Below are 24,562 nucleotides of genomic sequence, written 5' to 3' on the forward strand. Positions count from 1 at the left end.
TTCATTTGCTCGTATTGCTTATTACATTATCGTTAAGTGGATGAAATAGTAGGGAATGTGCAGTTAGCTAATTAAGCAATGCAGCTATATACTAATCCATTATAATATTTTAGATTTGTGTCTAGCCCACAGAATATGTATGCACAACCACGGCATACACATAACATCAGGATAACACAAAAAACACAAATCAAATGGTTTTGGTAGTGAAAAAGATAGGTGTAGCTGAATGCCGCGCGTAGTCCTCAAATTTAATAGTGTAATACTTATTTATTTATTTATTTATTTATTTGATTTGATGTTTTCATTGATGTACTCAAGAATATTTCAGTTATATGACGGCGGTCAGAAATAGAGTGGGAGAAACCAGGGCACAACCCCTCGGAAACCCACGACCGTCCGCAGCATGCTGGCAGACCTTCCCAAGTGCGGTCGGAGGTAATAATCATTTCACAATGGGTAGAAGTTGTTATCTGTAATGTAGTAGCAAGTGTTGCACATGTTGTAATTAATCCGCTGTATTCCACTATAGGTATTAAAGATTATACCCATCTGTGCTCATTATGCCAGGTTTTTACTTACTACTACACTATATTTTATTCACAAAAACAAGGTTTCAAACTTTCCTGCGGTTTCTCTCTCACAAAATCAGGGGAAGGTGGCGGAAACCAGATTTGAGCAAGAGCGTCATTATTAATCGTGGATGTTAATGTCAGTGTCAAGTCAGGCGCTTTCACACTTTGTACTTTTGGCAATACCGCCGATGTTAATGTCAAGTCAGGCGCTTTCAGATTTTGTGCTTTTGACAATACCGCCGATGTTAATGTCAAGTCAGGTGCTTTCACACTTTGTACTTTTGACAATACCGCCAATGTTAACCTCAAGTCAGGCTCGTTCAGACTTCGTACTTTTGACAATACCGCCGATGTTAATGTCAAATCAGGCGCTTTCACACTTTGTGTTTTTGACAATACCGCCGATGTTAATGTCAAGTCAGGCGCTTTCAGGCTTGTAGGATAGTGCTCTCTTTTATTAATGCTGCCTGAATAAATGCCGAGTGCTAATGTGCGTTGATACTTATATCATGAGAAGCAACAACCTCGAGTCCTACACATCTCAACTCGCCACATTATATGCCTTTGACTGATTGATTAACGCCATGTTCAAGAATTGTACATTTATACAATGGCTGCCAAATTGATGGGTAGATGAAACCCGGCGTGCCCAGTTAAAGGACCGACTTTTGGCATTTCCTGGGTACTTCTAATATGGATGACGTGTTAAATTGATAAAAGGCAAGTGGTCTCCCATAGCAACAAGAGCAATGAAAGGAGACAACGCAAAAAGTTCTGTACATGTATAGAATATAGCTATTTATTAGCAAAATTGTTTCCTTAAGTTTTCGTAACATTATTTTTATATTTATTTTTTCATTTGATTTATTTATTCATTTGATTGGTGTTTTACACTGTACTCAAGAATATTCATTATTTTTACATCTATACCTATATCATTGTATTTATTTATTTATTTATTTATTTATTTATTTATTTATTTATTTATTTATTTACTTATTTATTTATTTATTTATTTATTTATTTATTTATTTATTTATTTATTTAACTGGTCTTTACGCCGTACTTAAGTATATTTTACTTACATGATGGCGGTCAGCATTATGGTGGGAAGAAACCGGGCCAGTCATTGTAAATGTATGGGGATGTCTTTCTTGTTACCGGAAACATTACCCCTTCAAGCTGGTATAAAATATCTTCTTCCTTTCAACGACTTCCGGCGTTTGTCTTGTTTCATTTTCGTGGAGAATTATGTATAAACAGATGATGGAGCCTAAAAGCCATTATTGGAATGCAAACCGCCACACGAAAAATGTCGACCGACTATTGCCTCTAAGACCAAGGCAGTAAAAGCCCTAATCCCCCTTAAGGCTATTGTTAGCCTAAGCTATAGTTGTATATCTTGCTACTTCTACATTCAGGAGGTGCCGAGTGAAGGTGTTATTTACCTGGACAATGTCATAAAGTTCAATGTATGAAGAACTGTTTATGTCACACCTTTAGTTATAACGCTTTCAACACACTGTGTATTCTGTCAAACACCTACTTGCGGAGATTAAGCGGCGGTCCCGTGGGTGATGAACACAGCGTGTTGTACGAATTGGTGTAGTAAGGGAAACTTGCTGCCCACTGTTTTCAACGATGCTGAAAAGACGCAAGGAATATTCTAGGCGAAAGGGTGGAATCATGATGCAAATGGTGAAATCCCCCTCCTCCCCCCCCCCCCCCCCAGGTAACACACGCAAGATCGAGGACAATAGTCACTATCAGCGATATTCCAGTAGCAGTGTCTGTCTATTTGGTCAAGGAAACAGCCACTATCAGCGATATTTCAATAGCAGTGCCTGTCTGTCTGATAGAAGTCAAGTCACTATCAGCAATATTCCAATACCACTGCTTGCTTGTCTGGGAAATAATGAGACAACAACACTTTCAGAGTACACAAAAATGACACTCATGTTTTCAAATTTCACCATTAACTCTACGTGCAGTTAAAACGTTTGGTAACTATTATACCTGGACAAAAGCAGACATGAAATAGGCCTAGCCTGCTCCCGTTCTGAGAATGCAAGGTCCGTGCCCAAAGTGTTTCACAAAGATGTCGAACATGTACGATGATGGCTCACATAGGACAATGGTAGCGTAATAATCACGTGCAAAATATCGCACGACAAATGTATGATAAAAAAATGTCGTACAGCGCTTTGTGAAACGGGGCCCGGTTCCTTATCTGAGGGAGGGGGAGTAACTGTGCCTTGCGCATGCAGATGTGCTCAATATATTGCAGAAAGATGATGATGTCGTTGATTGTTACTGCCTCGTCGGAATAGTGATCCCCAAGGGCATAATTCAAGAAACAAATTATTTGTCTGTGTGTTTATAAAGCGGCCTTCTATCATATGGTAGCTGGTATTCACTCATTGTTTGTTTTGATGTTGCAAGGACATGGTTCAATATTTACTTCGTGTTATATTTGAAATACTTTAGGATTTGTCGATTATTTCTTGCTATTGATTCACAAACACTCCACGCAGAATGCCCCTAGCCTCCCCATCGCTGGTAGCTATTGGCGTGCTGCAGTGTACCCGACACATAATCCATGGGTATCACATCTCAAGTCTTGGACATGGTTCTCATCTGTTTGTATCACGTAATGGCAACAATAAATACAATTGAAGTTTACTATTTCGTCCAACATTTATAGCTATTGATTATTTATAATTATTAATACTTGTATTCCTGAATTTCCGAGTTAACTATACTGAATCAATTGTCGAAAATCTTTATTTTCAACAAAGCTGTTGGTTCGCTCATATATTATGCCTCTATTATTATGTGATGATTTTCAACGTTGAAATAATTTTACAATGCAATCGTGATCAGATGTATTAAAACAATGCTGGACGGTGTTGTAGAAAACTTGCTAAGAACAGATGCCCACAAATTAACGTAACACGAAACATATACTGCTCCAATAAAACTGTTTTTGTTGGGTTTTTTTGTTTGACCTCTAAAACGTGTAGTAATACTAGGGGTTCTCTAATGCCCCATGATTGTTTGCAAATATCGTCGATTTCTACAATATTTTGTTCAGATCACAACGATTCACTTTTTACGCATCTATAATGCTGCCTCACTGAAAAGCCAAATGACATAACATCCCAATCTGTCTGAAAATACTGACACAAGATCGATCAGAACTTGGCCTGTGGCATTAGGCGAAGCCATAAATACTGAACTACTACTTCCCCAGTATGACTCAGGTCAGGATTTAACCCAGACAGGCTTCCAAGCAATTAACTATCCCCTCTAGATATAACATATGGGCCCTACAATTATCGACTTAAAAAGTCCGACTTTCGCTTATATACAGTTCATTACTCACGAGCGCCTTAATGTACAAATGTAGCATGACGATCGTTATTCTTTGATTTTATCTCAAATGTGTTCGTAAAGTATCTGTTTTGATTTATTTATTTATTTGATTGGTGTTTTACGCCGTACTCAAGAATATTTCACTTATACGACGGCGGCCAACATTATTGTGGGTGGAAACGGGGCAGAGCCCGGGGAAAAACCACGACCATCCGCAGGTTGCTGCAAGACCTTTCCACGTACGGCCGGAGATATCTGTTTTGAAGTAATATGCCCGAACATATTACAATGATATAATATACATCTGCTTCAATAACATACATGGACAGGGCCTTCAAGTTCATTTTATTTAACTTTCGTCGGGGCTAGAGGCGGTACAGGTATCTATGTTTATTACATCACTTTTTATTCACTGACTACGAGTTTGAAATTTGCATGTCGTATCTGAAATATCGACTGTGTTCCTTGGGAAACAGAAAACTGACGACTGCTTTCTTCTTACTTCATTTTGTTTATATGATTATTCCTTTTCATATTCCTGCCTTCTTGAACCAAATAAAGAAATAATTATTCCTTTGAGAACTGGTGTTTAGGAGATTGTGAAGTATAGTCATTATGTGTTTAAAAGTGATATGCGAATGTCTGATTTGACGCTGACATGACAAATTAATAACATACAATTCCTTATAGGAGTAAGGTTAGATATAAAAGGTTAATGCGATGAAAGGTTTCATCGATCGCTTTCCCAGCCCATTGTCTGCTTCCTATAGAGCCTTTCCGGTATTTGGCTTTTCCATCATATCGTTTGTGAAGATGTTTCTCAAGTGTAAATAGATAAATGAAATTGTCATTAAAGAAGAAGTACTGAGCAACGCACGGCAATGAAAAACTCGCTGCTTGAAACACATGCACGTGTGTCAGCGGAGAGCCATGGGGAATCCGGTATTTACGGTATTTGCTGTTCTTATTCTCGCATATTGCCTACTGGAAACATCAGAGGGTAAGTTAAATGTTTGGTTGTTAATCTGCATCATGACGTCCGCAGGGTGGAAAGATATGTTCCTCATTTGAAATGAAGGCAAAAGAATAAAAACTTCTCTGAACAACTGAATATTCTCATAGTCTGCTCATGTGGAAGTAATTTACACCGTTGTTTTATTTCTTAATAACCAGATTATGTATTTTCAAAAATTGTTACTTCTATGATTTACTTAATATTCGTCAGGCGTTATCGCCATGTACATGACAAATATATAACATGCCCAGTTTGTAAATTTATTTTAGGCAACAAAATATATGTTTACAGCAGTGGATAAGCATGACAATATACATGTGGTGCCTCTTTGGGGTTCACTACACATAATTTCAAAGAGAAAGTTTCACATTATTTCAACTGGGGCCTCCGTGGCTCAGTCGGTTAGCGCGCTAGCGCAGCGTAATGACCCAGGAGCCTCTCACCAATGCGGTCGCTGTGAGTTCAAGTCCAGCTTATGCTGTCTTCCTCTCCGGCCGTAAGTGGGAAGGTCTGCCAGCAACCTGCGGATGGTCGTGAGTTTCTCCCAGGCTGTGCCCGGTTTCCACCCACCATAATGCTGGCCGCCGTCGTATAAGTGAAATATTCTTGAGTACGGCGTAAAACACCAATCAAAAAAAAAAAAAAAAAAAAACATCACATTATTTCAGAAGATTTGGATAGGTATCATGCCAAAATTATGTTTAAATTCGTATGGTGTCTTGGGGTATTCCTGAGATAAGCAGGTTAAACGCTGGTTTTAATCAACCCACATTGAATAAATATTCACAAGATTTAAGATTTGAGATATGAATTAAAATTGGTGTGAATTTTTAGCAGTTTTCTTTCCTTGCTGTGCATGGCTACGGTGTGCGGTCAACGTTTGGGTGTTTTTCGGGGGGGAAGGGGGGTGGGGGAATTTGATGTTGCGAAATAATAGGGTCTCACTCTCACAGGTCTGGTATTGTTGAAGTCCGTGTGGCCTGACAAATCCGTCTGCTCTATTTAGGTATCCTCATAAAGACATTATACTCGGTAACAAGGTGAAAGACACTATTGCAAATGGATACAAGGTCTTTGTCCATTTGTTTCCAGGACTGTCTTTGTCTTTTGATGAAAACGGTTTCATAACATAGTACACGATTTGGACACCTGGATACTGATTTTATTCATTCACCTCGACCATTCCTTGCCTTTCCCAACACCACTGAAAACCGTTGACTGCCTCTCTTTGCGTGAATCCGTCTTAATTTCTTACTTATACTTATACTTTTTTACGTTCTTTGATCGTCTGTGTTAAACGGCGGTTAGGGAATTAGCCTGCGATATTTGATGCGAAACGTCCATGTTTGTTTCAACGCATAGATTAATGTCAATTTGAACTTCTAATGAGCATACAGTTTTATGTCAAGCTTTTTCCATGAATCGGAGAAATTCCAATATGTGAACCCGTCTTCAACTCTTTCATCATTTACTGTTCAATGTAGAGAAAGTACAGTTCACGCCAGTTGTACAACAAGGAACAATGAAGTCTGTCATCCAAGACTACTTTATCACTAGAAATTTATATTACAAAATAACACCACAAAGCAGTACGATATAATTAAAGACGTGTAGCACAGAGAGTAAAGCCAGAGTAACTACGACAATGTGATCGCTGACAAATAGTCACATGCATAAAAGGTGACATACGGCCTCTTCTCACTTTACCTGGATCAGGATTTTATTCAAGTGGCATCATAAAACTGGCCTATTTTCTGTTCAGATGATCTAATTGATCAAAACGTTTATAAGAAAACATATTGAACGTTTCTAATTACTACTTTATAATATTCCTCTAAACATTTCTAACCAATCAAAAAATTGCTTTCAGTTCTTTAGTGAGAGTTATAGTATTTATTTATTTATTTATTTATTTTAAATGAATGACCACATCTGGTAGCAGAGAAGTGATAAATTCGAATAAATTCAAGATGTCTTATATCTTCCAGTGGCTGCCGCCGATTGTCCTGTTTCATGGACAAAACATGGAGGATTATGCTACAAGCAGATGACGGAGCCTAAAAGCTACACGAATGCTCGCTGCGAGTGTGCAAAACATGGCGCTATTGTGGCCACCCTCAGCACGCCTGCAAAAACAGACTTCATAAACACCTGGGTGAATGGAACCATAAATAATTACGTGTTAGGAGCAGACCGACTCAGAGGTATACTGTTGTCTTTTCTCCTATTTAAGTTTGGCTTGAGCTTAGAGAAAACGCTCCCAAAGGTCCCCTGAAAATGAAGAAATTTCATTATTTATTTATTTATTTATTTATTTATTTATTAAATGAATGGAGTTTTACGCCGAACTCAAGAATATTTCACTTACACGACGGCGACCCGCAATATGGTGGCAGAAAACCGGGTAAAGCCGATGACAATAATTAGTCGACGACGCTCGTGTCACCTTTCGTGTCACCTCGTGTCACCTTTCGCACAGCCTAACATTAGTTCAAGATAGCTTGTCTTAAACCAACATCCTCGGCACGTCGGTTTCTTCCGCACATTATGAAACGTATGTTATAGGTGAAAAATTGTTGAGTATGACGTTAAACAACAATCAAATAAAAAAAAACAGTATGAAACGATTTTGGGCGTTCATTAAATCAGCATCTCAAATCTACCAAAGGGAGGTGACCAAATTAGATAAGACATTAAAAATCTCAGTCAATCTTTGTGATTGCTTACAAAACAGTTGTCTACCATACGGTGGTCACTTCATATTCCCCGAATAAAAGAATTATTCTGCATGGGTAAATAAGAAATAAAAAGTGCAGGGGCCGATTCCACAAAGCCATTTCCGACTTAAGTCAATATTTAAAATATGATCTTTAAGCTTATTTTTCGATTTTATTTATTTATTTATTTATTTGGTGTTGTACGCCGTACTCAAGAATATTTCACTTATACGACGGCGGCCAGCATTATGGTGGATGGAAACCGGGCACAGCCCGGGGGAAACCCGCGACCATCCACAGGTTGCTGGCAGACCTTCCCACTTACGGCCAGAGAGGAAGCCAGCATGAGCTGGACTTGAACTCACAGCGACCGCATTGGTGAGAGGCTCCTGGGTCATTACGCTGCGCTAGCGCGCTAACCGACTGAGCCACGGAGGCCCCGTATTTTGATCAACAACAACTATCGCAGTACATGATTTGGATACTGACTTAATTCTTTCGCCCAGAACATTTTCTGTGTCTTTCAGTCATCACTCAAAACTGTTGACTGCTTCACCTTGCATGAATTGGTCCTTTCTGTATATACTTTCTTAGTTTTTCGATGGCTTGAATCAAACCTTGTTTGGAACATCGGCCCGGAACCTCATGGTTGACGGCTAGTTTCGACACCTAGAGTCTGGATAAAAACTTGAGAATCCCCGTTATTACGAAGATGCTCTGAAACGATAAACACTACATAATACTGTTTGATTTTCCTTGGCAGATGATTGGTATGTGTGGATGGACGGTGTGCCCGTGGAAAACCGAACCATTATCTGGGGAGTAGGTCAACCGGATAACTTCCAGAATGAAGAATCGTGTCTATACTATATGATAAAACCACACTTGGGGTGCCGAAGATACCTTGGACAGACATTACGTGTATGACCTTTTATGTAGCTATCTGGCAGCCTATATCTGTGAAAAGATCGCATCAGGTAATATTCACATGTGTATATGTAATAGCCAGACACTGGCTAGCTGTTTCAACTCAATAATGAACATCATGAGATGGCCATTATCACGACACAATAATAATTGGTCCAGTATGAGTAATACGTAGCTTTTTATGGCGTGGATCGATAATTCTTTGCATTCAACCAGAAAAATGAACGAAGCTGATCATGATCTGGTTGCAACTGTAATTCTTTTCAGACTCACAGTTTTGTTTGTTTTATTTATTTATTTAATTGGTGTTTTACGCCGTACTCAAGAATATTTCACTTATACGACGGCGGCCAGCATTATGGTGGATGGAAACCGGGCACAGCCCGGGGGAAACCCGCGACCATCCGCAGGTTGCTGGCAGACCTTCCCACTTACGGCCAGAGAGGAAGCCAGCATGAGCTGGATTTGAACTCACAGCGACCGCATTGGTGAGAGGCTCCTGGGTCATTACGCTGCGCGCTAACCGACTGAGCCATGGAGGCCCCCCCCCCCCCCCCCCACAGTTTTTGTGGATTAGTGTAATTAATTGAATAAGCAATGATTAATGGGACATATAGCCGGATATCTCACATATTATAAAAGCCTGTCTCAGTCTATGTTTGGAAATACACCATGAAGGCAGTACCAAAAGGCAGTGCTCCTTTGGTAGAGTTCCTTTTGCGGAGACTATATTACCGTGTGTTAGAATCCCATATGATCTCGCATCACGATTTTCTGATGTAAAAATAAAAACATACTTTCCAGTCTTTCAAAGAATAAGATCCGTCAAAAGTCGTCAGATGGGAAACAATTTTGTGGGGTGTTTTTAAATAAATTTATTACTTACTTGCAGATAACCTGAAATCTGATCGCATGTGGAAACAGCGGAGTAAAAAGGCTAGTTACCCGGACAATGCGATATCTCAACACACGCTGTCGTCTAAACTTCTGTGCGCAGCCCAGTGCATGCAAAACTGTTTATGTTACAGCTTTAGTTATAAGGCTCTCAACAGAAGCTGTCTTCTGTATAACGCCTACTATCGGAGGCTTAGCGGCAGTCCCGTGAGTGATGAAAAAAGTGTCTTGTACGATTGAGTACAGTGAGGAAATATTGTGACAACGTGGCCCATAAATCCCCGATTCTGAGCCAATTCCAAATTTATCCTGTGGATTGAATACTTCGTATATACAGACAGTTTTAGTAGGACACCAATGGAGGAAGCCTGGCCGGCTACAACAAGTCAGTCCTATCGGTTCCCATAAGGTTACGCATTAACAGTCCCTGACCTCTGATCCTCAAAATGCAACTTCTCCTTCGCTGATTCAGGGGAGGTAATTTCTGTCCAAAGCATGTAGATGAGCTCTGGAATAAGATGATGCCTCGCAAAATCGGCTACTACTTGGTAATCGACTACACATGGTCAGGACAGTCATATAAATGAGGACAGACCTCATTATAATACCTAAAATGTAGGGACAAACGACCTATACCAGATCAAGGCAATTGATTTTCACTGAAATATTTTTGTCGTTTTCATATTAAGAAAAAGTAGGGCAATTTTGTAGTGAGGGAACTTTTCGTTGAATTGCCACCGTGTTTTGATAGGTATCATTCACCAGACTGGAATTATATTATCTGTCTAGCCTTTGCGTGTCATCTTTTGATGCTTCTGCATGCTTCATAAATGCCTGACAGATATTTAAAATATCGATATCGTCTCTATTGTTCTAAACTAATGACACTACAAAAAATCTATAACCGGTCTCAAAGCTTTCACTGAAAGTTTGCCTCTTGATCAAACATCTAGAATTCCTCTATATGTATCGACATGCGAGTAATATTTGTACCTAAACATTTTGAGGTTACAGGATTATGGTTAATAGGGATTATGCATTCTGAATATAGCAGAGATTCTAGTGCTAAAATTTGGCTGAGACCACTGCTGGTTTCGAACCAGCAAACTCAGAGTCAGGAATTAAATCGCCAGCAAAGCATGTCAACCGTCTAGACCACTCGATATAAGTCCTATATTCAGAGAGTGTAATCCCTATTAACGATAATACTGTTACTTAATCCACTTCCTAATATGAAGTGGCCCAGATAACACAGTTGGTTGTAACTTCCTCGCTTGGCGCTCAGCACGAAGGGGATAGTGCAACGACTGGTTGACCCGTATCAGTATAATGGCTCGGGAGGGGCAGCTTACTTGCCTACGGTAAGTGGTCTCAGTGAAGCAGCACTAGATAAAAGAGCGGTGGAAATCCGTCCTGCAACAAGGGCGCACATTACATACACCATTCGTCGTATGACTGAAAAATTATGCCGTACGACGTTAAGCCCCAAGCACTCACTCACTCACTCCTAATATGACATCAACCATCTTTCAGCACTAGAGTCTGTGCTCTATTTAAAAAGTGTAATCTGTTAACGATAATACTGTTAATTAATCATTCTGAGGTTGTACGGAGACAATCTACATCTTCGTTATTATATAGGTTTATTTCTACACATTTTAATGCAAACTCCGTCAAATGGCTATACATAACGAAATGTCATAAAAAGAAATAAAAGTATAACACAGAAGTTACGTGTACTGAACGGAGAAAGTCATCGCTTACACGATTTTCTTTGTTCCTTACATATAATATGTATGTACAAGTAATATGACTTTCCCAAATGTACCCTAATTATTTTTGCTATGAGCTAAGAAGGTAAGATATAATTGCATGTTTGCAATAAGTTATACAGCTCTTCGGAATATTGATATACACATGATTTACTTTGATCGCCTTTGTGTCCGGAACTCACCGTTAAATTCCATATAGGGTATTTTTGATCGATCAGTTATAAATGCCCTTTCTGAAGATCCTCCGTATCTTTTATTCATTGTCAGTATATTTCCCCTTTTATATCGTTATCACATGAATTCTTTGACAAATGCACATTATTCAATTAAAAAAAAACTAATGAACACAATGATCAAACTGTAGTCAATTTATTCACTTATTTGAATGTTGCTGAACGTCACACTGAAGAATTTTTCAGTTATACTATGGCGGTCAATATTATGGGTGGAAGAAACCCAAGCGTCCGGAGGCTAACCCATAGACCTCTAGCAATCCACTTACGAACTTCCCCACATGTGAGCTTCAGGTATGTACGTCGTTTTGGTGGAAGGAAAAGTGGTCTTCAAGGAACGTTAGTGTGCTCAAATCCTCACACGGCATCGTACACGCACTGAGATCTACAAATCCTTGACTAGGCCCGGTTTTGAACCCTCATTTCGTGGGTCTCAGCGATTGAAAGACAAGTGCCTGTAACCACTTGATCTAGCGCGATAGTCAAAAGCATACTTCTCGGAACTGACGAATCTTTAATGAATGAGTGATTATGGCTTAGCACCACTTCGGCAATATCTCATTTCTAGCTGCCTACTGTCTTGTCTAGAAGTAACACAATAAAGATCAGAAAAGTTATCGGTGACTCGCGGTATGAAGTAGGTGATTCAAAAGGGCCAATCAGTACGGTTTCACACTTTACTATTCAACTGTTTCCTATTCTGTTTAATATACAACAACAGTTTCTAACCTCTTTCACCAGTTACCAATGTTATCACCATCTGACAATGTTGGCGGTGGGCTTACAATCGAATCTTAGTCGATATACCTACATGCTAAGCCAGACAATACTAAAGGGTCCACAGCATCCAAACTGACACAATATTCACCTCTTTTATCCAACAACAAAAAATTGACATCATCTGACTCCAGGAGGCTGGTCTACAATCGAATCGTCGTCGAATCGTCTCCTGGCTCGCACAGGCAATATTCTGGTGTATGTGTATTTCGGGCCTGTGATTTCATTTTTTTTTTCGTCGATGTTTTTGTAACTTTTTGAGAGTAGTAACATGTAGTGAGAGATAGAAATTTGTATTTTGCATCAGGTTGTCGGCGCTTTTCGGAGTGAAGATTTGAGCTTCGATCAGCAATTTGCTCGTTAGAATTCTTTAAATGACATCTGACTATTTCAGAAATTCAGGCCTATTGATTTAACATAGAATTAGAAGATAAGTGGACATTTATGTGTACTTTGGCTGTTTTTCCCAGGCTCAGGCTCTCCCCGATTTCCTCCCAACATAATGCTGGCCGCCGTCATATAAGTGACATATTCTTGAGTCGGGCGTAAAACATCAAGCACTAATAAATAAATAAAAAAATAAGACAAACATCCTTGGAATTATTGGAACTGCAGACAGTGCTGATAGGTGAATAATCTTGTTGACTTCGAACAAATAGACTCACCGGTGCTCCATTCTTAATCGCCGTTCACTAATTAACCTTCAGTTAGAGGTTACAAGATAAAACTTGTAACTTGTAACTTCAAAGTAGAATTAGTTTTCCTATTCTAGTCTGAAGTTACAAGTTGAACTTGTACTTCTAACTAGAGGTCTCTAATTGATTACTACTGAACGCCATGCCCAGGGAATTTTCACCAACGACAACACGAGTTCTTTAATATTTGTGTCAACAAAGACATTATAAAATCTGGAAGACATTACTCTCGGCTTCCCACCGATCACGGCATTATGTTCTTGGCTTCACACCAATCCCGGCATTATGTTCTTAGCCTCCCACCAATCACGGCATTATGTTCTTGGCTTTCCACCATTCACGGCATTATTACAAGCAGCACGCCATCCGATTTACTGTAATTTATAGATATTGTTACGCCCTAAGAAGAAACCTCAGAATTTTTTTTCTTTTGTTGTTGTTAATGTTAGACACGTCCTACACTGCATATTATATTATTTATTTATTTGATTGCTGTTTTACGCCGTACGCGAGAATATTTCACCTATACCACGGCGGCCAGCATTATGGTGGGTGGAAGTCGGGCAGAGCCCGGGGGAAATCTACGACCATCCGCAGGTTGCTATCAGATCCTCCCACGTACGGACGGAGAGGCATATTATATTAGAAAGACAAACCAATCGCTTAACTTATAAATTTATACCATCCGGTGTATTTGGAAGTAGCACTCTATCAGTTATAAATCATACACAAGAGTACTTTCCCTTATGTCAGTTCCATCGGTTTAACTACAGAACATTCTTCGGTAAGGTTGTAATTAAGCACACTTTCCCGTGCAGTTTTAATTCATCACACTTACCAGAGCAGTTTTAATTCATCGCACTTACCAGAGCAGTTTTAATTCATCGCACATACCGGAGCAGTTTTAATTCATCACACATACCGGAGCAGTTTTAATTCAAAACACTTTCCGGTACAGTTTTAACTAATCACACTTACCGGGGCAGTTTTAATTCACCACACTTTCCGATTCAGTTTTAATTCATCACACTCGCCGGAGCAGTTTGGTTCATCACACCTACCGGAGCAGTTTTAATTCATCACACTTTCTGGGGAAGATGATATTAACCACACAGTCTACTGCAACATTTCCCACCTGAGAGTCCGGAGATCATTTCCCCCATCTTTGTCCTGTCGGATTTCGCTACCACACTCTTCCTGGTCCAGTTGTAACACCACAGTCAGCCTATACTGTCCGCAAATGTTTGACTACAGACATTTTTCAGTACAGTCTGCGCGGTTCTGTTGCACCACACAAGATACTGTGATAATTTCACCCTTGCGAGTTCGGAAATGCTTAGATACAGCCATTTTCCAGTACAGTCTTCCTGGTCTAGTTGTATCTTTTCATTTATTTGATCGGTGTTTTATGCCGTACTCAATAATACTTGACATATGCGACGGCAGTGGTCCAAAATTGTAACCACACAGGATACTGTGATGATCTCACTCCTGCGAGTCCAGAAATGCTTACCTACAACAAATTTTCCAGTACAGTAGTAATCATACAGTGTATTGTGATGATTTCACTCCTGTGAGTTCGAAAATGCTTACTTACAGCCATTTTCCAGTACAGTCTTCCTGGTCCAGTTGTATATATTCATTTATTTGATCGGTGTTTTATGCCGTACTCAAGAATGCGTCACTTATACGACGGCAGTGGTCCAATTGTAACCACACAGGATACTATGATGATTTCGCTCCCGCAGGTCCAGAAATGCTTACCTACAGCAAATTTTCCAGTACAGTAGTAATCATACAGTGTATTGTGATGATTTCACTCCTGTGAGTTCGAAAATGCTTACCTACAGCCATTTTCCAGTACAGTCTCCATGGTCCAGTTGTAACCATACAACATACTGTGATGATTTTACTCCTGCAGGTCAGGAAATGCCTAGCTCCAACAATTTTCCAGTGCAATTGGTTTCCCTCACGTGTTTCCCGACAGATTTAGGGACAGTCGTCTTCCCGTTGCAGTTGTAACAATAGAATACATACATATGGGACTCGCTTCTCTCATGTCTCAGTCCTGGTGAGTTTAACCAATTACATATCACAGATTTTCCCCATGAGGTTCTAGTGTGTTCTAGTTACTACATCTGTAATCACATTCTATAAGCTGTGACGTGCGCAACACCTACGATCAAATGGTTTCTCTCTAGTGTAAGTTCTTATGTTTACAAATAATTTGTACTTACTTGCACATATTTAGTCACATTGGGTACATTTAAATGGTTTCTCTCCTGTGTGATGTTGGTCGTATCCATTGTCACACAGCCTGTTTTGTCTGTTTTGTGATGTATCACAAGCTTCTTCAGTCAAAGCCGCGTCGTTTACGCCACTGGAAGAAGAGTTTAGAGTGGTCATAAAGTTCTCTACAGTGCAGCCGTGATCATCAATTTTTCCTAATTTATAAGCTACATTGGACAACAAGAGGAGCTTTGTGAGGAATTCTGGGGCTCCGGATGCTGACCATAGTTATTCTCGTCAGCTGCAAATAATGATTCCTCCTTTATATATGTTCCACAGAACAAGAAGACCTTTGTGATGAAATCTGGCGTTCTAAACGTTGATCACAGTGGTTATTGTAACAAACGTTTCTGCCATTGGAGGATAGGATGAATTTTGTGACAAACTCTTCCTTTGGTATATCATGTTATGTAAAAGCCAGGCATACAAATGTATGTTTGCCTTCTTCTAGTAACCATACCAACCACACATCTCCATTTGGTAAGAGTAAGTGATTGGGGTATAACGTCGTGGCCCATCTGTTAAGACCTCCACCGATTATTTATTTATCGGATTGTTGTTAATGTTATACTTGTGAATTTATCATTTACATAATGGCAGCCAGTTTAATGGGTAGAGGAAACCGGAATGCCTGGGGTAATTAAACCATCCACATTTAACTGACATGTAACAGACAGGTTTTTCCCAAGTTTTGTGTACTAAATATGAGTAACATATTGGTGGAACACAAGCGGTTAGAAAATGTTAGACTGCACAAATGGACACAAAAGCATTGTCGACTGTTTATTGTTACCAAGTTCCATGAGCAGTTAAAACAGGGCCCAAACATGAAATATAAGTGTAATGCCTATTCGATGAAGATCCCAATAAATCCTTCCTTTCAGCTAGAATGGGTAGATCATTGTCATGAGACAATGGACAGTATACTGCAAAAACCAATTTCAGGAAGGCTTCACTGAACACTCACATTAAAATGAAATGTCAGTGAACACTGACAAGTGGTAAACATTTTATTGACCGTGTATTTCTAGATGCCTAGATACCTTCAGGCTTTACAGAGTAATACTGCGGCATGATGTCCACTTCCCCTTGACGGAGCATGCGGTCTGTCACATGATAATTTGTCCCAGTCGTATTTATCTGAGGTAAACTCATTGTTGCATGTCTGTCAACAGAACAGAGTGAGTGAGTAATTGTTGTTATATGACGAGGAAGGAGCCCTTAGAGTGCATGTAATGTGCCCTGTTGCAGGGAGGATTTTCACCGCTCTATTATCTGGTGCTGCTTCGCTGAGGAGGAATGTAAGCCACCTACAGAAGAAGTTACGAACTGCTTTTTTAAGGTCTTAGTTGTGATCGGAGCCAGGATTGATCCTGGCTTCTACCGCCCCCAAAGCGGACGCTTTACCAACTGAACTACCGGGGCAACAGAACAGAGGAAGTACGAAGAATGAGTCCTAGTGGCCTATGATTCATTTATTTATTTGATTGGTATTTTACACCATACTCAAGAATATTTCCCTTATACGTCTAATAAAACTTTCTGAAAGTAGAGCATTCAGAAAGTGAACTTGGACGTAGTCTCGAGTACACGGATTCGGGCCTTGCCGACATAAAAAAACAGTTAATGGATCTCTGACACCTGCAGTAAACGCCAGAGATTCGCTGAAATTAGTGCAACAAGAAAATGCTGACCTTAAATCTAAACCTGTTGACCTAGAGAGGTACAGCAGAGGATATATAACCTCCGGTTTGGGGGTGTAAGCGAAACAGAATGGGAAATCCTTTAGTTATAGTGAATAACATTGTGCAGAACAATCTAAAGCTCACTGGTGTGCAAATCGAAAACGCACATCGTAGCGGACTAAAAAAATCTGGTCAAACCAGGCACATAATCGCCAAGTTTATTTACAGGCCGCAACGCAGAGAGGTTCTTTTCCGGTGGAAAATCCTATCAAAAGATAGCTCGATTTATGTTATCGACAACCTAACTATAGCGGATAAACTGGTAAAAGACAAATGTAAGCCCTCCATGCAAAAATGCTTTAGGGAAGCCAAAAAGGTGAGATTTTCCCGTGGTAAGGTGTACAACGGTCAAGAAGTGAAGGACGGGGACATGAACCTGTGAGTTGTGCTGTTTCAGAAGCTCCGTGTTGCTCTTTGGGTTTCCTGTTCTTGCATGTGTTGTTCGTTTTGCATTTGTCAATAAGCACAGCAGCGTATTTGTTTGTGTACTTCTGCATGCGTGAACTACCTTATGTAAACAGTGTCTTTCTTTATCTGTTCCTGACAATATTCTGTTGTGTTCTTTGGAAACTCGAGTGCGTGCAATTACTTTTGTTCGAAGTCATGGAAAGCATGTACTGTGACTGACGAGTTGCTCTGTGCTGATCCCTAGGTTACTAGTTACATAACGGTGTGTGTTCCCTTCTCAGTGGTGTCCTCGTGCTTTTGCTGCTTTGACATGACACCGTATGTCGATTTCTCACAATCAGATCCTATTTGAATATCGTCTCCCATTTTTGTCTATGCAATATTCCAATGAGTTATGCTGCCCTGACTTGTAAAATCATCTTGTTAAGACTAGTGCACACACATGTAGATGTATGTTTGGTTTTCGTCTCACTCGGCTAATGAATACCCTATAGCCCCATTTGCGTCCATTTCTAATAATTGTTGCAAATCACATCTATTGCGGCTAAATTACATATACGTGTTTTTCCGTCATGGTCAGCCTCTTCTCGCAAACAATGCCCCAGCATTTACTGTCTTGTTCTTTATATGACTCCTTTCCTTGTCTGCTCTGCTCTTTTCTTTTCTATTTTTGTGATTTAACTTGCCTGTTCGTGGTGTCCTTTACCCCAATACAAACATCTGCCTGCACTTACTATACAAACCGTCTTGTACCCGTAATGGATAATATCATAAATACCGAGCCTGCTCCACTCCCGAAGCCCCTTTCCATCCTTCCTTTCCACAATAACCAACCTCTGCTCTCACGTGATGTCAACCTCGATTTCATCGACAACATGTGCTTTAACCCATTTGACCTCAATGAAAATGAAAACTGTAAATCACCTACGGAAGACAATCATTACGAAATATCACACTGGAATAAAATTGCCTATCGCCAGTCTAGTTATTTCACGCAAACTCAGTGTATCTCAAGCTTTTATGACAGCAAAAGCCTATTCTCTGTCCCTCACCTTAACATACGTAGAATGACGAAACACTTTGATGAAACTGTTGGCTCCCTGCAGAATCTTAATATTAACTGCATTGTGCTGGGGCCCACTGAGAGTTGACCAACAGAATCAAATGAATCCCTGTATGAAATCTCCGGTTATACAATGTTCTCAGAGTCACGTCAAAATAAGAAAGGAGGAAGTGTTGTCTTGTACGAGACGAGGAAGTCAGCATGAACTGGACTTGAACTTACATTGGGCGATGGCAGATTAACCACCTCGGCCATATAGGCCTATACCTCCATGGTCTAACCTTGGATGGCGACATACATGAAGGTCTACTCAGTGTGATACTGTTTCTGTCACCGTTTTTGACAGTTTGATGTCGCCAATCCAAGCATAAAAGTCAGTCGTCCTAAACTTAGATTTTGACTTGTCTTAGATCATGAGTTTGAAAGGGTATGCCAGTGTCTACTTTCATGTTTTATTTTTGCTTGACAGTGTATTCGTTAAAGGCAAGAGGGGATTCCGTGACAGTTGTTGTGAATTATGTTGAACAACAACAATAACGCTGCCCTTCCCCCACCAGGCCGGTGTATGTTGCTAATTTTAATGAGCTTACCTTAGTTATATGTCATATAGATGACATCCCCGATCAAAAGATCAGCACTGAAAGTTTAGAGCAGGGAAAACAACACTGTTTCGCTCGGTGTCAGTATTATGTGACTGGGTGGGGTATCATGTCTGGTGATACTTCAGTGGCGGCATGGACTCGCGCACTTAATGACGCATCTTCGTCATATGACTGAAAAAATGTTAGGTACGACGTAAAACCCTAAGCATTCATTCATTCAGTTTCCGATAAGAAGCTACAGAGTTCTCGTTCCTGTTTTAACTCCTCACAACCAACATGGACAGTAAGATTGGTCAATATTGTCTTCACTAAGTGCGATGGCGACTTCCGAATGGAGGAAATCGTTGTGTCCCGAGGAATACCACAGGCTTTTGGTGAATTTTGGCTGGCAGTTTTAAGCTAAGGTGATTCTTCCCGTAGGCCATATTTTATAAAATGGTGTGGGACTAGTAACCTAACATATTTATACTGATCTAAAGGCCGAAATAACGTACCGGAAAAGTGTAAAGACCGGAATAACCGACTGGAAAAGTGTGCATAGAAGTGGCCGCAAGACGGAAAATGTGAACACCCATAAATAAACCCTATTTTGAGAGGGAGCTCATTTCAGGCTGTCAAACAGGATAAGCCAAGCTGATGTATGTCTATGTTATATTTTTAAAGTGTCAGTTAGTTGGTAGCGCTGTGATAATCTTTGTTCTGAAACCCACGGGTTTTATTACTGGATATGGAGAATGCAGAAATGCCTATACATGTAGGCCTACATGTACAATCAGAATCGGTATTCTCCCCCAGTTCTTTCGAATTTCCAGTGATTTCCAGTGATAAATGTTTATTAGCGACGATATTTTAGTGTTCAATTCAGGGGTAACAAGAACATCATGTGCGAGTTAGTTCCCTTGATGTGAACGAAATGGTAACTTGACATATATAAGCTTTGTATGAAAGCAGATCGTAGGTTAATGATTGAATATCACTACATTAGCTGTAAAGTTACACACATATTGGCAGAGTGTGTGTGTGAAGATATCCTTCATTCTTTATTTTCAACTGCTATTGCCTTCAATGTGACAGATTGAAAGCATTCAATCAGACGAAGGAGACCAGTTGAGCTTCGTTTAACTATAAATCAAGGAATGTAAGTTACCATACTGATGTTTTCATATGCATGTAACTTGTGATAAAGGGTAACCGATATGTTTTTATTCATGTAGGCAGCCGAAACCTGTTACCAGAGATGTTGTTACATGTAGAGAGATCAACCAGTCATGTGATGCTGTTTTAAGGTAATTTGAGATATGAGCTCAGACTTGTTTCTTGTATCTGTGGGTAAAGTACATTATTAGAGAATGTATATACTGTATAACTAGAATGGAAACTTGACTTGTGTTCTTGTGTCATACGTTAATACATGATTTCATGTGTGCTTTGATAGTGATACTGACCTACTCTATGTACATATAAGTTGTGATTATCACAATACTTGGGAATATGAATATTCTTGGACATTGTACCAGTTATCCATGCCTGTTCAGTCTGTAGGCTCATTAGACTGTAGGACATATGTTCTAATTCAGTTGGTTACCTTTTAGCAATAGTGGTAATGCAATTAACATATCAGTAAAACAGTAAGAAATATGCATCGGGATAATTTGAGTTCATTTGGGTAATTAGTCCACATGTCATTTTAGTTCATTTGGACAAGTATGAATGTCCTGATTGTGTAGTTTCAGGTAGAAACTATGAACATGTGTTACAGATAGTCATTCATTTTTCACTGCAAGTGTTACACTGATTGTTTGGATTACTACAGGGGTCTGTTTTCACAATTCCTGTAACAGGCCTTGTGGCAGTGATTAACATTGTGCTGTCTGCTGTCATGTTAATTACATAACTTTTAATGACGATACACATTTATGAATATGATGGCATGTATGTCCGGTTAGTTAAGGGTCGTGTTAAGACATTCAACAATCTCAGTTATTTAGTTGGTTTTTGCAATCAGGTAAATGGCAGTATTGTTCACATTACTAAATGTGCAGTGCATCGTTGTATTATGTGATGTTCCTGTGATATCTGACTACTAAGTCAAATATCATGCTCTTGACAGTTACATTAAAGCATGTGTAAGTTAGCTAATTATGTAGTACCAGAGCTCTTGCCCTTGTTAACATTCAAAGTTATAAAACATAGAACAGTTGATAGTTACACAGGCATGGTTATTCATGCGTGTAAGACTCATGATAATGTAAGGTGGAAGTGAGATGTCTATATGAAACTTACAGTCTATTGTAGCTAAAAGGATATATATAGTCAATTTGCGGTTTGTAACATACAATTACAGGTTGTCAGCTATTGTATTTTTTACTATTTACCAATCCAATAATATATCACATATCAGTTAGTGTTAATGGTGTGTATTGAACGAACCCGGTCAATTACTCTGGAGCCTATATGGACTGCTAGTATTGTTATGTAATGGTATATTGGGTAGCCACGTGAAGTAAGTAACATATAGATATCCCATTTGTTTTGATTTTTTGGTTACCATGGTTATTCAACAATTGTTCTCTTGCCTGTTGTAGATACCGCTGATGGGATGTTCCAGTAGCACTCCCTGGTCATTGTTCATTGTTCACTCTCTCTGACGGTTCGGAATAAATGTACCATGTGCTATTTCTGATACTCTTTTGTCTCTCGCTGTCTGACAAATTGGTATCAGAAGTGGGATACTGAGTTGGAAGTATCAGCGAACAATAACACGAGAAACGTCGACCGCCTATTGTCACAAAGACCAAGGCAGTGAAAGCCGGAAAATCCACAATCTCCCTAAGGCTGTTGTTAGCCTAAGCTATAGATGTATATCTTGCTACTTCTATTAATACTACATTTGTCTTACTTGCAGATAACGCGAGGTTTAGTCGCATCTGGGAGGTGCGGAGTGAAGGTGTTATTTACCTGGACAATGTCATATTTGAAAACCCGCTGTCGTCTAAAGTTCAGGGTGTGAGGTACGGTTTATGTCACAGCTTTTGTTATAACGCTCTCAGCACAATGTGTATTGTGTAAGACACCTACTATCGGAGACTAAGCGGCAGTCGAGTGGGTGATGAACACATTGTGTTGTGCGAATGGGTGTAGTGAGGGAAATTTGTTGTCCACAGTTTTCAGTGATGCTGAAAAGACGCAAGGAATATTCTAGGCGAAAGGGTGGAGTCATGTAGGTTTGTAGTTCTTGGCCCGTTTGTGTAATAGTGCTTCCATGTCTTTTGATCGAAGGCTCCCTCTATCCAAGTTTCAGTGACAATCTGCAAAGAGTCGACCTGGAGCAGTGTTTGGAGAATCTGCCAGAGCTTGACGCCAAACACCTTCAAACACCCGCTCGTCTCACAAATCGTCATCAGTCTGGTACAGACTGGCCAAACCTAAATGTTGTACTCGTCTCCAGACACACTGGATATAATGGAAAAAAACAGCCCTTAACTGTTGTACCTGGGAAAGCTTTCGTAGCTGCTCTGTACATGGCTTCCTCGAAGTCAAGGTGGATGGAAGGCGGATTCAAGACATGGCTGTGCTGGATAGCTGCATCTTTCAAAATCTGGAACATTCTCCTATATGTGTCCTGGGTCTTATTGGAAAGTAGTCCGAAAACAAGCGGAAACATCTGTCCGTCGATAAATGCATGAATGGTATAGATCTGTTTAAAGGGCTTCGGTATAGAATAAAAAGTCCCATCACAGAATATCTTATTTGCTGAGCACAGATGCTGAATATTGCTGGCTGTACCCAACAGAACTATCCGGTCATCTGTACCATCATTCGCCAGACGAAAAGGATTCCCCTGTTTTGTTTCTGTCCAGGTTCCATGGAGATCAACTTTATCAAAGGTTTTGGGAAAAGATGAAGGAGTCTATTTCGTTGTTGGTATATGGCTGATTTCACTTTGGTTTGGTTTAAATACTGGTTTTAGGGTCACTTTTCTGGCGGATATCGCGGCTCACCAAATCAGTGTTTTATTTTTTTTAACACATGAATATTTTTGATAGAAATACACAGATCTACATTACAGAATTACATTGAGTTGCCTATAGAGAAATTTACACAGAGAGAAAACAACAGTAGTGCTTTTATTTATTGGTTAACAGTTTTGTTCTCTTGCTTCCTCCTCTGTGACTTGAAGTTCAGGTGCTCCCGCCACTTATACCGGACGCCGTCCAGGAAAAAACAGCGTACTAGAAACCTGTGCCTGTAACAGGTGCGACAAGTATAATTGAGGAGCAAGGATGTCAGGCCTCATCCGCTTAGTTGAAGCAAGAGATATTCCTATTGTTATGATGTCTTTCATGTTTCTGGTCTTTGTTTCCTTGGTATTAATTTTCTTTGGTCCCATGGGTATTATTATTGTTTTTCCTGTCTTCGTCTTTAGTTGATTTCCTTTTCTATTTCCAGTTTTTATTCGTGGCCTCCCATGGCGGCGCAGACAGCACTTTTCATAGACCGGCAGAACAGTTCCTGGCCTAGAGTGTTTGGGTGCACTCCATCGTTGGTCAGAATTTGCTTTTGTGACCGGATCAGTCCCCTATGTCTCCAGAAGGTGGCCAACTGTTTGTTTGTCAGCTTCATGTTAATTTCATGGATTTTTGTGTTATAAATGTGGACAGAAATTCACAGAGTTACCTGACGGTAAGAAGCTGGCTGATGTAGATCCTTGGAATTTGGAATTTCGATTTAAGTGCACCAACATAGTCTAAAATATAAGTGCAAATTGCTGACGGTGATTTGTGGAAGTCTGCATCGTTTCCCCTAATGAGGAGGATAACTAGGTCAGCTTTTGTCTCCTGAAGGAGACTTTCCAATCTTCCAGAGTATCTAAGTGTCCCAACTCTAGCCCCCCCAATGCCAAAGAACCGAATGTCCTGGCCTGTTCTAAAGTCGATTCTAGAGTTTGGCATCGAATTTCGAAGAACACTATTCTCCAGCCTATGAACGTAGCTGCTGCCGATAATAAAGATTTTCATTCTTGTTTTTTGTTCCTGTGAAAACAAGTAGAGAAAACAAATATACAAGATAGTTGTATTTTTGATTTGCGAAGAGGTTTTGTTTATAAGATAATGTATATCTAAGCAAGAAGATATTTGATCAAACAGATACTTAGGAGCAAATTAGTGGTATAGCTACCAATCAAAACTTGATAGAGGCATTGCCCTCGTATGAACATATACACATTTGTAAATAAATAGAATATAAATATCAACTAATAAGAATAGATAATAACAACAAACAAGTGGGCAAATTAGTAAATGGAGAAATATTATTAATCACTACAGTCATCAACTTCTGGGGTTACATTGTTTTCGTTTTTTTTGTTTTTGTATTTTGTTAGTTAGCGAGATTATTTCTTGTAGGAGGTCTGGTCTGCTCTCAGATTTGGAGTTTTGGATGGAAATTAATCCGCTGATGGAGTCTCTTAGTATG

This window comes from Liolophura sinensis, chromosome 1 (genome assembly GCF_032854445.1).
Source record: "Liolophura sinensis isolate JHLJ2023 chromosome 1, CUHK_Ljap_v2, whole genome shotgun sequence".
In the NCBI taxonomy this organism is placed as follows: Eukaryota; Metazoa; Mollusca; class Polyplacophora; order Chitonida; family Chitonidae; genus Liolophura; species Liolophura sinensis.